The sequence below is a fragment of the Neopelma chrysocephalum genome, unplaced genomic scaffold (genome assembly GCF_003984885.1).
Source record: "Neopelma chrysocephalum unplaced genomic scaffold, ASM398488v2 Primary Assembly neopelma1_347, whole genome shotgun sequence".
NCBI lineage: Eukaryota > Metazoa > Chordata > Aves > Passeriformes > Pipridae > Neopelma > Neopelma chrysocephalum.
The window spans coordinates 1,328,609-1,346,072 of NW_020898011.1; positions in this window are offsets into that span (position 1 = coordinate 1,328,609).

Genomic DNA, 17,464 nt, shown 5'->3' on the forward strand with positions numbered 1-17,464 from the left:
TTGATATTTCTCATCCAAGTTTATAACTAGAGCTGATTAAGGGCCACTATTTCTTTTCTGCTTCAATTGCCAAAGTTTAAAATACTTAATTCTATGAAAGAAGAAGTATTGAAAACTTGCCAGAAAAAGAAAACTATTATTTAAGACAAAAATTAAAATTATCACAGAATTTGGGGGTTTTGTAATTCGTCCAGAAGCTCTGGAAGTTGCTTTCTAAAGTTCTGTGGGATCTCCTAAGGTCACCAGGGTCCAAGCCAGGGAGCCCAGGAGCCCAGGAGATGGACCTTGAAGAGTTGAGGATGCCTCATCATAATACAGGGTTTACATTCCATCAGGTCCAGGTCATCTCCTCATCATCCTGGAAAACTTGGAAGCACTTTTAGTGTAGCTCAAAAATATGCTGAAACTCATGAGCTTGTGCAAATCAGCTGTTGTTTACCACAACATCTGCATTTTTGGAAACTGCCCTGCGAGCAACAGCTCCCATCTAAAAGGAAGTGTTTCCCTCATCATCCAGCAGCCATCTCTCCCTCAGCCACTTGCCTACAAGCTGCTCTGAGCTGTCCTGTCTTCTAAAGGCAAGGAGAAAGCAACATTGTGCAGCTCACCACACTTGAACACATCCGAGCACGTTTCACTGCATCTAAACTAGGCTAAACAAGCTACATCCCAGGCACACTGACCCCTCCAGGGAGTACAAACAGTCTACTTCAGGCTACGCTCACATTATGAAGGCCTAATTTAGTCCTGATGTTTTGAGATACACAGGCAAGCTGGTTTTTACAAGGTCACCCCCAGCAGAGACAAGGAATTTTTTATTATTAGCGTGAAGACCTTGAGTTTTGAAAAATGCTCTTGGCTTTCATCGTCATCTGCATGCTGGTTTTTTCCATCTTCCTTGCAGTAAATGGTCAGTAGAAGAGGCTGTAATTTATGCTGCACTCCTGACAGCTCTCTCAGGGGTTACATGCAGTGAACCACCTTCATTTAAAATGCTCTTTTTAAGTAAGTGGTCACAAAAACATTGCGTAGTTTTAAGACTGAAAAGACAACAGAGGTTACCTGGTATGGATGGAAACCTGCATTTGGTGACAAATTAAAGCATTCTGCCACAAAAATGATGACTAAGAGGAGACAAGGGAAAAAAATGGGAAAGCAATGTTAAAGGAAGGTGTTTTGTTGTTTAGGCACATTCTCTCTGTCTCCTTATACAGAATATTTTTAAAAGGTGAGTCCTGCTCCTGTGTAATTGTCCTTAAGCCTCTATACCAAGCACTTAGAGCCAGTCACTAATTGCCCTTCCTTGTGGTCCCCATTTCCTTGGGTGCTCTGTTTTCCTCCACCATCATGACAACACTTCCCAAGCCAGAGGAAATATTTCACTCCATTTTCCTGTGGAGCAGCAATTTCCCTATTTCCATAACTCAAGCCTTCCTCACCGAGCAGCTGCAGTGTCTGCTTGAACCTTCAAGTATTTACATTGTGGAGGGGGCTTTTTAAGTCCTGATTGAATTAGTTTGAGGGAAAGATACCTACAATGTCCTAAAGAGCAGCTGTTCCTTACAAATCAGCCCCAGGAAATATTTTGTCTGTTTATACTGTGAATTGGCAGAACATAGGCTGCTGTATCCTGAGATATTCTATCATCTCCCATTAAATAAATAGGGAACTGAGTCTCTGTTCCTAGCTATGGATCACAGATGGAAGTGGGAGGAAAGTAAACATCCAGTTTAGCTTTCACCTCGATGTGTTGCTGAGATCCGTGTTGCATTACCTGCTTCCAGTTCAGCTGAAGTTTCTCCATAATATCCTTAGGAAAATAAGAGAGGATGTAGTGGGGCTTTTCTTTTACTGGACATCAATTTCCCTGAAGTGCTCACATCCTTCTTGGCTGAACTTGTATATGCTAGATGGGTAAAGACATCCATTAAAAAGGGGATTATTTTCCAACCTTTGCCTGGCCAGGGGCCAAAGGAAGCTGTGTGATGTTTTATCTTACATTCGAGTAGTGTAGCATGAACAAAAAATATACAGGGGAACACTAAGGGGCTCAGTCAGCCCCTCCTTGATCTGTTTGCAATAAAAATCTTCCCCTTCAGTCAAAAATATATGTGTATGTGTGTGTATATATATATATATGTATGTGTGCATGTATGTATACATGTTTTATTTTGGCACAGTGACATTATGGGTTGTGGGTTTGGGGCGCAGAGACTTTTTTCCTGTAAGACTCTCTTTAAAACATGGAAATCACCCCCTTCAGTTAAATAAAAAAACCCAAAACAAACCAAAATTAAAAACATTTGAAAAAATAATATATATGTATATGCTTTATTTTGGCACAATGACATTGGGGGTTGTGGGTTTGGGGTTCAGAGGGCTTTTTTCCTGCAAGATTTATAATAGAATGCTAAATTATGTGGAAATCTTCCCCTTCAGTTAAAAAAAATATATTTATATACATATATATATGTTTTATTTTGGCACAGTGACATTGGTGATGGTGGTGGATTTGGGGTTCAGAGGGTTTTTTCCTATAGGATTTCTAATGGTTTCTAATGGCAGCAGGGTTTCCTGACTCCTGCATCCATCATCCATTGTGTCAGCTGCAGGCAGGGCAGCAGGGACGGGCCCTGCCATCCTCTGTCAGTCTGGTAATGAACAGTAATGACAGACTCTAAGCTGTCATAAGAGGATATGACCAAGCCTTGTCTGGGAATGGGGAATTCAGCCCCATCTGATGACAGGCAGCTGGGATAATCTCAGAGGGAAGGGATCTGCCCACGACAAATAGCTTGTTGCAAATCTGCAAATAAAACTGACCCCTGCATGGTGATGTTGCAGCTTCTCCCCCCTCTCCAGCATCACTTCTCTCTCCTGTTCCAGACCAGGTGGCCAAATCTGGATTAATTTTATTTTGTCCTGAACGAGATGTGAGTCCTGTGTTCTCACTGCACCACAGCTTGTGGGTGGGGGGAGAATTTTAACCCTGGCAGGATTTCCCACCCTTAGGGATTCCTGCATGCAGAGTTGTACAAGCAGTGGAGCTTCTGGAGGACTTTTGGGGGAAGCAGTGGTGATGTAGGATCCTCCTTGGTGTAGGAGCCTCACTGCCCAGCCTGCCCTGGGACCAGGGCAACCAGCTTCCCTTTTTTTCAGGAAGTCACACTAATTACAGAGCTATTGCCTTCTTCATTTAAACAGGCAGCATTAGTCCCAATGCTATGAAAACCTCAACATTCCCAGCTTTCCTCGGGAACACTGAGTGTTCAGCACACTCACACCACGCTGCTTCTTCTGTGGTGACACTGGGCAAGTGACAGATGCTGCATGGCCTCTGTAAATTCCTATTTTGTTGACCTCCTTCCCTAGGAGACAGGCCAGAGCAGCCTGGAACAGGATCTGTGCTCCTGCTTCCTACTGTGACAAAGAAGGTGCCACAGGAGGGCACAAGGAAAGTGAGTCATTCCTGTGATCATTAATTAATTAGTGTCCTGCTGCTCCTCCAGGCAAGCCAAACAGATTACACATGGCAAAATTGACATAAACAACTAGAAAATTCTGCTTATAAAGGAACTTGGGAAGGCATTCACTCCCAAACCTGCCAGAGCTCCAGACAGTGATCCAGTCTGCTCCCTTTTCAGGATGCTCATAGGTGCTTGGATTCATTCTCCCTAACAAAGGTGGGGTTCCCAGATTAAAGGATGTACAGAAATTACTCTCCCTGGTGAGACAAATGCTTCTGTCTCCAGTCTGGATGGGTGAAGCTTTAGGGTCTGACTAAACCACAGCCAAGGTCACCACTTCCCAACAGATGCTCCATGGCATTGCCATCTCCAGGTTTCTGAGGGGCCTACCTCTACATCCTGTGCCAGCAGAGAACTGGGGGAGTCAGGACATCATCACTGCCATGGTCAGGAGCCTTCAAGTTCTCTGAGACCACCCTGAAAGAGGCAGAGGGGAGCCCCTGTTCTGTCCCACCTCCCTGTGCTCCCAGAACTGTGTCTCTTAAAGCTGTCCCAGGCAGACACAGGTGCACTTACAAAGGAGGCCACTAGTAAAAGACAAATCTCATCTGGATTTGTGCACTCCCTTGTCTCTTAGCTTTGCTTGCCTTGGACAGCAAAAGCAGCTGCCTGCCAGAACACAGCTTTCCCTGGTGTTCCCTCTGCACTCATCTGTGGGCCATCACAGACGAAAAAGATAACTAGAAAAGGCAATAGTACTGATAAAACAGGCATCTCCAGTCCCCACCTGCTCAGAGAAAACCTGTCTGGGGGTGGGCTCAGCCAGAGGGTCCCTGCTGCCTGCCCTGCCAGTCCCTCCTGGTTTCTGTCCCTCTCCCAAAGCTGCTGGGGGGGCAGGCAGGGGCTGGGCACAGAAGAAGTCAGCAAATGATGCTCCCCAGAGCACGGGCTGCCTGCCAAAGAGCACTGCCAGGTGCTCGCTGTTCAAATTGCTTTAATATATTATATTAAACAAAGATCGATATCAGAATCGTGGTCTGCAGCCCTGCCTTGGAGTGTGAGCTTGTCCAGAGCACACAGAATCCATCCCACCACAGCCCAGGCACAGTCACAGGGGTGTGGACTCATCTCCTGGAGGCAGATCCCACCATCCTGAGGTGGTCACTCTCCACCTCACCTCGGCCAAAGGGCTGGAAGTGCTGAGAGAACACATAAATACTGCTCCTAAACTGACCCTCTGCAAAGTCTGGGTGTGCTTTTTACTGACCTCGAGGTGGAAATGGGTGGAGTAATCCTCTGATCTCCATCTGCCTGGGGATGGGAAAGACCTCAGAACCTCAGAGAAGGGTGCACAGCCCCAAACTAACCTTACACCAAGTCTGTGGGGAGGTAAGTCACTTCGAGACTGATGGATAAAGCCACAGCAGAAGGAACCAAACCTTGCTGTTAGTCCCCATAAAGGTGAGGCCCGTCACAGCCACACTTCCAAGAGCTGCGGGCTCAGGTCCAAGCTCTAATTGCTTCATTGTTGTCGAGTTACAATGGTCTGTGATAAAATCTCCAGCTCTACAGTGCATTTCCCTGGCAGGGATTCAGAGCAGCCGACACACCTCGATGCCTGAGCCATAGCAGAGCACCCCCGTGGCCATCCACTGTCTCAGCACCCTGGGCACAGCCTCCAAATTCACCAAATCCCCGTGGCATTTCACAGCCATCCCTGCTCCAGCTGGCAGCATCCTGGTGGGCAGTAGCCACCCAGCAACGAGAATGACAAAAATCTGAGTTAAGGATGATGTGCTGTACTTGGTAAGTAAAGTGTAAGAGGTCTCATGGCTACAGTAGTTTATTAATTTGCCTCGTTCATCTAATTCCCCACACTCTTTAGGGAAAGATTAAATGAATCATGCATAGGCATGAAAAATCAGCACAGGGGGAGAAACATGAATTCTGGCACAAAAAAAATAAAAATCACAATTTATTAAAAAATATTAGATAAGTGTTTGTGATGACTAGAAGCTAAAATAATGAATATTTGTTACAAGGATGAAAATTCCCCTCTCTTCTGTCTATAGGTGGGAAACCCTATGGAAACTCTACAAAGGACTTGAAATGAGCAGAGCTTATAAAGCTGTGTGAAACTGGGAACTGTGGTTTGGTGAGGGGGGGTTCTGTGGTACACTCACATTTGTGTTTGGATGCCTTTGTGCTTCTGTTTTCTTAAGTACAGATATGGCTTTGCAAGGAAAAACCCAAAATTACAAAGTGTGAAAAGCAAAATGCTCAAACAAACCTTGTGGTAGGTCATGACAACCCCTGGTAAGTCAGATAATCTTCCCTTGTTTACCCCATCAGATAACATGTGTGGTCAAGGCCACACTTAACACTTGGATATTTTCTGTAAATCAAACTGGGGGAAAAAAATCTGCTTTCAGATTTTTAGTAATAAAAATTTTCCTAAGTCACATATTTTAGCATAAATTGTCAGAAATAGGCTGGATGAAGAGCTTAAAGGCAGGTTCCAAGTCCAATTTACCTGATTTAAAGGAGATACTTGACAAAGGGTTTCAGGGTTTAACCCTGACACATTGGGAAGACGTGGAGCAGGGTAGCATTTTAGGGATTCTTCCAACCAGGGGTTAACCTTTGCTTTGTGTAAACGGGAATTTCCCAAAACTTCATGCAGACCATGAGAGGACACATTTTTAGGCTCGGCCTCCCTATTTTCTTCCACAAAACAGGCTCTCTTTTAGCAGTTGATATGTTTAGCTGTTTTGCATGACTGAATTTCCATTCCCTAACGGCACATGATGTCCCAGCTTGGAATTGCCACCAGTTTGATACTTTAAAAGGACTGCTCTCTCCTAGACTTCAGAGATTCCAAATTATAGGTTGTCAGATAACTCCTACCCCTGGTCCAAACTGCAACTCAGTAGTTTTTCTCTCTTTGCTCAAGTACAAACCATTTGAACAGCCCTGTGAAAAACATCAGGTCCTGGACTATCTCCAGAGAAGACAATTAACCCAAGATAAGGGTCAAGACCCAGTCCCATCTCTTCAGGATTTAATAATCCTTTCATCATTATGACACTTTAAAAGTTATTAACTGTTTAGTTCACCTCATTCTCAGAAAGTTTCCAGCCCAGCTGCCAATATCTGCCTCATCTAAATGGAACATTGCTGTCATTTCTTACTCAAATGTCTTAGAGGTCATGGACCATCTCAGCTTCTGCTGCAGAATGTGCAGTACCTGGAAATAAATCAAAGGGACCTTTCTGAGACAGATCCTTTATCATTTGGAAACCTGTGGATGGGATGAAGCATTCATCAGAGCCCATCTTCTAAAGCAAATTAAACAGCATTAAATGGCTCAGGTGACCAACACAGTCCTGCAGGAACAGAGTGGGGAGATGGGGGACAAAACCGGGACAAGTCCTTGTCACTTCACAAGATTTGGGCCTGGCTGCAAGATATTTTGTCCCTCAAGACAGCAGCCAGTTTCCAAGTAAGCATGATCCAGACCTGCTAACCCCTAACCAGGCAGCTGCAGTGATGAGATCCATGTTCCTCCTGGATTTTTGGGGTCTGTGCTCGAGGCATCAGTGGTGCTCACACAAATGGGCAACAGCTGGGGTTTGGCTTACAGGCAGTGCTGGTGGTGGTCACACAGATGCCATTGGTTGCTCTTCCACGTGCTCTGCTCTGGAGCTGGGAGAGCCTGCTGCTTGGGATGGATCCATCCCTGGGAGAGCAGTGACAGACAGTCACTTCACCCACCACTGGTGTTCACAAAACCTCTGGGAACTGCATGTGGTTTGAGCATCTGCCTGTCCACCAGCCACATGAGGTGGGTAACACACCCAACAGCCTGAGCAGCGAGCCCAGTGACCCGCAGGCAGCGGGATTTCCTTGGGAAATCAGGCTGGAAAACAACCTGGCTCACAGGAGGGCTGTAAATAAACACCCCATAAACCAGCGAAGGCTGGAGCTCCATGTTCCTCTGGCTGGCAGCCCAAGTGACTGCCAGCATCAGCACAGGCCACATGATTTCCAGGTCAGACTCCAGCCCTCCCTGCAGCTCCATGTGGTGTCCGTGCCACCTGCCATCACATCCCCAAAGCCTTCCTGCCACCCAACATCCTCCTGCTTTGCTCTCCCTCAGCTGTCCCATTTTCTCCCCTTATGAATAACAAACAGTTGTTTCCTGGAACATTTTTAAGGCTTTTGCTTTGCTGAGATCACCATTTTCCCTGCGTGAAGCCAGAAGCTTGTTAAGAGGTTGGCTGTGCCAGGCAGGAGTGTATTTATTCCCACATGGAACCGACGGGATCCACCATCCCCTGCCTCGTGCTCGGTGTTTCTCTGCAGCCACACCAAACTGCAGCTTGAAACATGGCATCTGCTTGGATCTCCCATCCTTCCATGAGGGATTTTAATATTTTGTTGTGGTTCCCTGCTAAAGCAGCACTGGGCTGGATTTCTGCTCTGCCCAGCGAGGGGCAGGCTTGATGCAAGGACTGTTCAGGGGCTGCCTGTGGAATTTGGGAGACTCAGCCTGGACAGAAGGGGTCAGTGCAGGGTCTCAGGGAGGTGTGCCGTGTCTGTCAGATGCCTGGGGACTTCTGGTACCGCTGAGATTCCCGAGAAGGAAGGTGAGCATCGGCTGCCAAATTATAATCCCTGCCGTGGTAAAACCTCAGTGATGGGGTTTAGGGTAATTTATTTTTCTCTCTGCTCTTACCCACATAATGTGATAACTAACACAGATCCCAAACTGGAGAAACAGCTCAACGGCTTCAGCGTTAAGTTTGTCTTTCCCAAATACACAGTAGCGGTCAGAAAAGTCATTTCACTGCACATCCCCCGTTCTCGGGCAGCTGTGCATCCCGCTGCATCCACGCCTCCTTCCTCTCCCTCTGCATCAATCAGACCTTTCCCAAAGACATCTACTAGCTCTTTCTCTGTTCAAAATCCTAAAATAATTGTCAGTAGCTATTTAAAGCCCTTCACAGCCCGGCGCACCGCGGGTACAAACAAAACCCTTCTGGGCGAGCCCAGCCTGGCTGTTTACAAACAGGACACAAAAGGGACAGTCACATTGCCCAGGGAAGCACAGGGATTCCTGCTCATCAAGAAGATTCCTGCCCGGAGGTTTGCGTGGCCAAGCCCATGGATCGCCTTCACTTTAGTGATGTGCCTCAGTCAGAGCAGGTTTGAGTAATGCTGGGTGACACTGGGGACATTTCCAGCCTAATTGGTGAAAATACTTCAAATGCAGCCGGGCAGCAGCACAAGGGGTGTGTGTTTTGGGGGTTTGTGGGATTCTGTGGAACTGCATCCCACAGCAGCCTACAGGAAAACACAGCAGTGCTGCTCCATGCAGCAGGTCAGCAGCACTGGGCTTTGGATCTGGAGAAGGAACAGGAAAATATGGGCATGGAAAACAAGCAAGTGGTCTGAGTGGGCCAGGAACAGATCTCAGCTGTGACCGGCCGGTGCTTTACTCTGAAGTTTAACAAACAGTCCAGCACACTGCAAAAACTTTTTCAAATTGGAAAGGAAACTCGAAATACAGGGAATTTCTTGCCACAAATACTCTACAGTGCACAGATGTCAGCAGGCAGTCTTCAAAGTGGCAGTGAGGTCATTCCTATAAATAAATCATCCTGGCCCTGAGGAGTCCTGCGGAGCTTCCTGGGAAATATGCATCCCAGCAAATTGGATCTACCCTGAAAGAGGAGACAGGTAATGACCACTCCTTTCGATGTCGCAGGAACAGAGAGTTTAAACAGGACCAACAATGGTTCCTCCAGTTTTTAATCTCCCTGATGAATAATGCAGCACATTCCATAAGGTGATAGTTCCAACAAAATGACACCGAACACCAGCAGGGCCAGGGCTGCCTGTTCATTCAGAGGATAAAAGCGGGAATGGATCCACTTAACCTGAGTTGGATTTGCACACCAGGGTGCTCTGGGGTGCACATGTGCAGCACCTGGAACTCCAGCCAGGCAGCATCTGGTGCCCACCTGCAGCTGTGTGGCGTGACCTGGATGTCGATCCTCGCACAGGCAGTGCTGCAGATCCCTGCTGGACAGCAGTGAGCAGGAGAAAGGGCACTAAATTACTGCCACCCAACCTTAGGGGACACCCAACAGATGGGCAATCTCTCTGTGTGGCTTAGGGAGCAGCAAAGAGGCAGCTGCTTTGGTCTGTGCCTGGGAATACATCTGCAAACAAAAATCAGGTGCCCACGCAGGAGGTGATGTCCAAGCCACAGGAGCACATGACACGAGTTACACGGGACAAATCCAGGGCTGCGTGGGCTGGGTTTGGCTGCATGGCACACTGTGCCACTGCTGCCAGTAAAAATCATCCCTGGAAAGGAAAATATAATGTGTGGGGAAATCATCTGATTATATGTTTTAATATTTATGCAGCGCAGGGCTTACTATAAACTACTCTGCAAGCAGACATTTCAGTGCTGAGGAGAGAAGGCATTAGAGCTCATCCACGTGTTGTGAGGCACCAGGGCTTGCATGCCTTGTGATTGACTTCCACAGCCATTACACTAAAACTACTCGCTGTTCTTCTGGAAAATAATTGGATTTGAAAAGAATAAACCATAATTATTTTTTAAAGTACTATTACGCCATCCTTATCCTAAAGCTTCTGCTGACCTCCAACAGCACAGATCAGATCCACGTAACACCCTTTAACCTCAACCCACTTTAAAATATTAATCCTTACGCAGGGCACAGCATTATTATCCCCTTGCTAGGGCTGGGGAACACTCAGCAGGGAGAGGGGATGAGCTGCTGGTGCTGCAGCGAGAGAGGGGAAAGCAGGATGGGAGAAATGATGAGCAAGGAGCTGGGGCAGTACTGAGCTCAGTGCTTGGCTCCCAGGGAAAATCCAGAGGGATGGTACCACCCCAGAGCACGGGAAGCTCAGCAAACCCATTAGAAGAAAGGAAAGCTTTTACTGTAATGTCTACCCTGGTTGGGGAGAAATAGCATGTGTGTTAAAATATTCTCATGGTAAAATCATCTGTGCCGTTTTTTTCAGTTAACATTAAAAAATAGCTGCATTGGGATGCAAAACAACCTCTGATTTTAATTATTTTTCTTTGGAAAATAGAAGGGATGGGGAAGGTTTCCAAGTGAGAGAGAACTGTGTTAAGAGAGCGAAAATGTGCTTCATGATTTTTCATAAAGGATGAAAACTGTGGATTAACCTGAAAATATGGCAGGAAAGATTCGCTGTGGACTGAAAAGGCTTTTCTTTCAAAATGGTTTAAATAGGGAATTTGTGATCAATAGCCAGTTTAGATTCTATAACGAGCTCAGCTTAAAATGGGTGGTAGACGCATTCCCATCCTACAGTATCGTTAGATGGATGAAGCAACCTCCTCCCTGACTTCCCACGTCTTATCAAACACTCTGCAATCCAGAGATGTTGCCAGTAGCAACAATGAGTCTTTCACCTGTTTGAAGCTCTCTCTCCCCTTTGCTTTAGCTGCTTCCTGGGCCCTAATCCCGCTGCACGTGGCACCTCAGCAAAGGCTCTGGACTTCACAATCTGTCCTTCTTTTTTCCCCAGGTGTGTGGCTGGAGCTCCCTGGAAGCCACAGGGGCTGGTATGGACCTGTACAAGATGCCTGGGCACTGCATTTCATAGAGTCACAGAATCATAGAACAGTTTGGGTTGGAAGGGACCTTCAAGACCATCTTGTTCCACCCCCTGCCATGGACAGGGACACCTTCCACTAGCCCAGGTCGCTCCAAGCCCCGTCCAACCTGGCCTTGGACACTTCCAGGGATGGGGCAGCTACAGCTGTTCTGGGCAACCTGTGCCAGGGCCTCACCACACTCACAGGGAACAATTCCTCCCAATGTCCCATCTAACCCTGCCCTCTGGCAGTGGGAAGCCATTCCCCTTGTCCTGTCCCTCCAGGCCCTTGTCCAAAGTCCCTCTCCAGCTCTCTTGGTGCCCCTTTAGGCACTGGAAGGGGCTCTCAGGTCTCCCTGGAGCCTTCTCTTCTCCAGGATGAACAACCCCAATGTGCTCAGCCTGTCTTAATAGAAGTACTGTGCTTATTTGGCACCCCAGTAAAGCCAAACCCCTGATGTCAGGATACAACCATCATCTAGTCCAACTGCAATGGGATGGTTTGGGTCAGTCTATTAAAAATAAGGAGCTCCAAAAAGAGATTGAATGAAGTTGCCCAAGGACTCAGTAGCTCACTTGTCCTTCCAGTTATGAAATCAGAGACTGCCAGGTCACATTCTGAAAACAAATGTGCACATATCTTTGATGAGACACAAGCCAAGTGACGTAGGGACCTTACCTTGTCCCAGCAGCTGACCTTCAGTCCTCGTGTCTTCAAACACTTCTCATTCCCTGGGGTTCAAAATACTTCACAGTCACTTTCACTAAGTGTTTTCCAAAGCTTTTAATAAAACATAGAAAATAAAACGAAAACTGCAGTTCGGATTTTTAGCAAATAAATGATGTTAACAGTTCTGGACATATTTTAAAAAACCCTCATCCATTTTTACCAGTGGACCTTCCTCACGAAGACGCTTCACTCTGCTCCAGCCTCCCCTGGAGGGGAGCCAGCCAAAGCCTTGCTGCAGACAGCAGTTGTCAAGCCAGTGTCTGATTTAAAAGGGGGTAGGTCACTTAATGCTGTGCAGATGGCAAACAGCACATTACATTTCACCGGGAGATGAGCTGGCAGGCGCTGGGATGGGCTGGCAGCGGTGGGCAGGGTGCCACGGCACGTCCTGCCACGGCCACGCTCGGCTCTGTGCACCCTCCAGAGCCAGCACCCGGCAAGGACCCGCTGCTTCTCCTCTGGGACCTCTCCTGCTTATCCCAGCTCTCCGTCCTCACTGCCATTCCATTATTGATGGGACCATTCCGAAGCGCGGTTTTGGCCGGAGCGCAGCACTCTGTCGACACCAGCTCTTCCCAAACACTGCCTGTGTCTCGCCCTTGCATAAAACATCCTGTAATGTGGATTCCAAAGTGGTGATAAATGTGCTGATCTGCTCTTCCAGCACCTGCTAAGAAGTTGTGCTTAACTTTATTCTATTTAGTACTTTTCGGGTTCTCTCGCCTTCCCCCCCAAAAAAAAACCCCACATTTTTTCGTTGTTATCCTGAATCCATTTTTGAAGTGACAACTGTGAAAGACTTGAGTCAGTGCCTTTTGTAACTGCAACTAAAAAAGAAGAGTAGATTAAATATCACCAGAGAAATTTGAAGAAGCAAAAAGAGCATCAGCACAATGGCAGGTGTCAGTCTGCACGAGTATTTCTGGAAAAGGGAAAAAGCACAGGGCGTTCGAATCAGAGACGTTTTGATGATCATTTCCCCCCCACAATGACTGTGCAGTTGCAGCTAAGAATTATTCAAAGGTATTAAAGATTATCATTGCCAAAAAAAGTAGAAATAAGGAAAATGTGAGGCAGACCAGCACCCTCTGTCAGGTCAGGGACCGAGCCACCAGTTACCCACCTCTGACAGGTAAGTGTGTTGTGTCAATGAAACACTACATCTAATGAACTTGCCAATGTGGCTGGAGTTTGCCACTGCTGGGAATTCAACTTACAGCGTTTATATGTTCTTTTTCAGATGATGTGCAAGTGTTCTTGGTCTTTTGTCTCCTCTTTCAGAAACTAAATCCCTTTTTTCACTTGGCAGTACTCTGCCAAAACGCAGTGCTGACTGCTGCTGGTCAGTGCATCAGAGAAAACATCCCCCTTTTTGAAGAATAAAATACTTAGAGTTGGAAGGGACCTACAATGATCGTCTAGTCCAATCTTTTGCACAGGATTTCTTTGAAAAATGAAATTTCCCATTTTAAAGGAAAAAGAAAAAGGCACGATAAGGACCTGAAGCAATTGGAATAAAACTGCATATGCAGAGAGTAAGATCACCCTCACTGAATACCTTCTTGCCCCCCTGGGCACACCTGGGCTCATGTTCAGCCACTGTCAACCAGCACCCCCAGGTCCTTTTCCAGCCTGGCTTGGGGGAGTGATGGCTGAGAGGCTTAAGGGAGGTGCCAGGTTCTGTCCCAGTGGCAGCCCTGATCCCTGGGAACACTGGTTTACCAGACAGGCACACTGACACATTTCTTACTTCACACCCCAACCACCATTTCTCCTTCTCTGGTGGGGGCGTTTCCCCAAGAATGAGTCTCAGTCACTGCCAGGATGTCTCTGGAAAACCTGGGGCCATCCTTGCAGAAGTGTCTGGGGCCCCCAAACACCCCTGGGAGCTCTTCCAGGGGCAGTTTTGGTTGTTCCTGTTGTGTGCACTCAAAACAAGGATTTTTAAAAATCACATTCCAGCAAATACACAGGTTCCCCCATCAGCAGGAGTGGATTTCTTGGAAAATCAGGGTCTGCTCCACTTCCACACAGGTGCTGCCACAAATCCTGAAGGAAGAATTTTAAAGAAAAGGATCTTTTTTTTTCTTCTTTTTTTCTTTTAAACAGCTGAGTTTCAGTGTTTGAGGCTGACTTTGTGTGTCGGTGCCATTGGGATGAAGTTCCACCTGAACACAAGGAAGAACACCTTTAGTATGTAAAGGTAGAACAGGCTGTGGAGTCTTCTCTTCCCTGAAGATGTTCAAAATCCATCTGGACACATTCCTGAGTAAGGTGCTCCCTGCTGGAGCGGGGAGGTTGGATGAGGTGACCTCCAGTGGTCCCTTCCAACCTTCCCCGCTCTGTGACGCTGTGGCTGTGCTGGGAAGCAGGAGCTGGGACACGATCAGCAGGACAATGTGTCCAGGAGATGCTAATCCCACAGAAAAGCTAATCCCTCACAGCACAGCGGGCACTGCTCCTGCCCAGCAGTGCCATGGCCACAGTCAGGGATGATGGCCAAGTTCTCAGCAGACCTGGCACGTCCCCTCTTAGTCCTCCATGGGGATGGAGGAGGGAGGCTGGACTGCTCTGTGCTTGATGCTGGAAAAGAGGACACTTTGAGCCTCTTGTGCCAAATATCACACCTGCTCCCCCCGACACGTGGCACACATCCAGGATCATTGCTTGGGGAGGAGCAGCCTTCCCTCCTTCCCTCATCATGTGGGAACACAAGGCTGTTGATGGGGGGTTCCTGTGCAGAAAACTGGCTTGAGAGCAGCTGTTGGTGGCCTCAGACAGCCCCACAGTGGGAAAAAGGCTCCAAAAGCCTCAGGTGTGAGGAAGGGCATCCCACTGCCTCATAGAATCACAGAATGGTTTGGGTTGGAAGGGACTTTAAAGCCCATTTAGTTCCAATTCCCCTGCAATGAGCACGGACATCTTCAACTATCCCAGGTTGCTTCAAGCCCCATCCAACCTGGCCTTGAATGTTCCCAGCAAGATGCTTCTCTGGGCAACCTGTGCCAATGTTCTGCCACCCTCATGGTAAAAAACTTCTTCCTTATATCTAATCTAAATCAACCCTCCATCAGTTTAAAACCATCACCCCTTTTCTTATCACAACAGGCCCTGCTATAAAGTTTGTCCTTGTGCCCCCTTGGGCCTCCCCCTGGCACCTCCCAGGATTAGGAAGCAATTAGCTGAATTAAAATTAGAAACACAACTGCACAGAGCAAGGGAAAAACCTCTGGCTTTCCCGGTCCCTCACGGTGGATTTTGTCACCGTGAGGCCCTTGGTGACAGCTCCCCCTCTATCAACTGTGCTAAAAGCAGGAGACAAGCAGGAGACAACCAAGTTTTGGAGCAGATACAAGTCAGACTATGTGAGGCTGGAAAATACTGCATGAGTGACAGTTTTCAGAGGAAAACTAGAAGGAAATCCCTTCTTCCTGCCACTATAAGCTCAGGCTGTTGCCTTCAGTTGTCTGACAGTTCAAAGAATGAGCAAAGTGCTTCAGCACCAGCATCCTGCTGAGCTCCTACTTGATCCACCTTGGTGAAAAACCATCACTTTGCAAGCAGAATTCCCCTTCTGAGTTACACATAACATATTTCTTTCCAACTGGAAATGCTACTGGGGTTTGTTACAGACCATTTAAAATTAAATTGTGAAAGTATTTTAAATGAAAAAGGAATGAAAACTCACAGGTTTGAAAAAAGATAGGTTGGAAAACTCTAAGATTTGTTGCTTTCTAAAAGGGAACCAAGGTATCAGGAGTCCTAAAAGACTCACTCGCTCTTTCAAAGAAATGAGAAATAAAGCCTAAGAGGAAATAAAAATGAACAGATAGACTTGAATTTAATTTGTGCTAATAAAGCTTTAAAAAGGATTAGGTTAAGCTTGAAAAACACATTTAGTTTGATTCAGCAGCTTGTTTTTTAGCTTCAAACTACAGAGAGCTGGTAACAGATCCCTGTGCAGTGTCCACAGCCTGGTCCAGTGGCTGCGGGCAGGGCAAGAGCCAGAGGCTCATGGGAAGAGCTGAGGGTGTTCAGCCTGGAAAAGAGAAGGTTCCAGGGAGACCTAAGAGCCCCTTCCAGTGCCTAAAGGGGATCCAAGAGACCTGGAGAGGGGTTTTGGACAAGGGTCTGGAGAGATAGGACAAGGGGGAATGGCTTCCCACTGCCAGAGGGCAGGGTTAGATGGAATATTGAGATGGAATTCTCCCCTGTGAGAGTGGGGAGCCCCTGGCCCAGGTTGCCCAGAGAAGCTGTGGCTGCCCCATCCCTGGAAGTGTCCAAGGCCAGGTTGGATGGGGCTTGGAGCAACCTGGGCTAGTGGAAGGTGTCCCTGCCCATGGCAGGGGGTGGAATGAGATGATCATGAAGGTCCCTTCTGACCCAAACCATTCTGTGATCCTGTGATCTTGATGAAAGTTGCACTCAGTGGTTGCTCAAGTACAATTGTTCTGTCTTCATTTGCATTTACTTTGTTAAAACAGCTTCAGAGAGCTGCTTCTTCACAGCCACTGTACTCTGCTGGGAATAAAACCTTCCCTCACTTTACAACCAAGAGAACTCCCCATTCTTGCTGCTGCAATCCCATTACAGTTGCATTAACACTGAAAGTGAAAGCCTGACATTTATTATATGCATTACAATAGAGAGGAAGGGCCTGCCCAATTCAAGGTCTCACAAAGACAGATTTTTTGCTCTTCAAAGCACGGACCACTCAAACAAAATAGGGATGAAGGGACAGCAAAGTCTCACACACAAAGCAGGGCAGGGGTGGAGGGAGGAAGAGCCCTTGTCCTGCATTCAGCATCCCATCCCTTCTAATTTTGTAGTGCCCACCACAGATCAAATCCAACCATGAAATGGCAAAATAAAACCAAAAGAGTTGTACTTAATGACAAAGACATGAACAATGAAAGAGGGAAAATAATATTCAAGCCAAGTAGAAAAGTTATAAGCGACCATTTCTGACCCATTTCCCTTGCTGAGGAGGGACTTCTCAGCTGTGATTCCCAAGAGCAAAGGATGAAATAAGCCATGGTGGAGTTTCTGGGACAACCAGATAAAGGGAATCACTCAGCTTTCCATGCAATGCTGGGTATTACAAAGGTGGATTTCCGCTGATACAGGCTGGAACCCGTGTCAGCTTAAGCCTAAGATCAAAGGAGTCCTACGGCTCTGCCTCATCCACCGTGGTCACTCCAGTTACAGAGGGACTTACTGCATGATTGGGTCTGGCACGGGGAGCTCCTGGTGTCTGGAAACCACTGTTTGAAGGAGGCAAGCCCGTGGAAAACCTGGGGGTTAATTCCACACCATTAACACCTTTTGTTACTGAAGTGACCCTTCCCACAACGCTGAAAGCCAAGGCTGTTTTCTAAGCCTGGCAAAAATCAATCACCTTCCCCGGAAGGTCAGCACAGGAGTAATGCCCAGGATAAGTCCCATCCCCTGTCCCCATCGATCGTACACAAAGCATCTACACGCGCCACAGAAGTGATCTCTCACTGCTCGATATTTTTTTCAGTGCTTCACCTGCTTTGAATTGCAAGTGCTTTGATAAATGAACTGAGAAGTTCCCCGGCTCCTCCACTCCACGGGT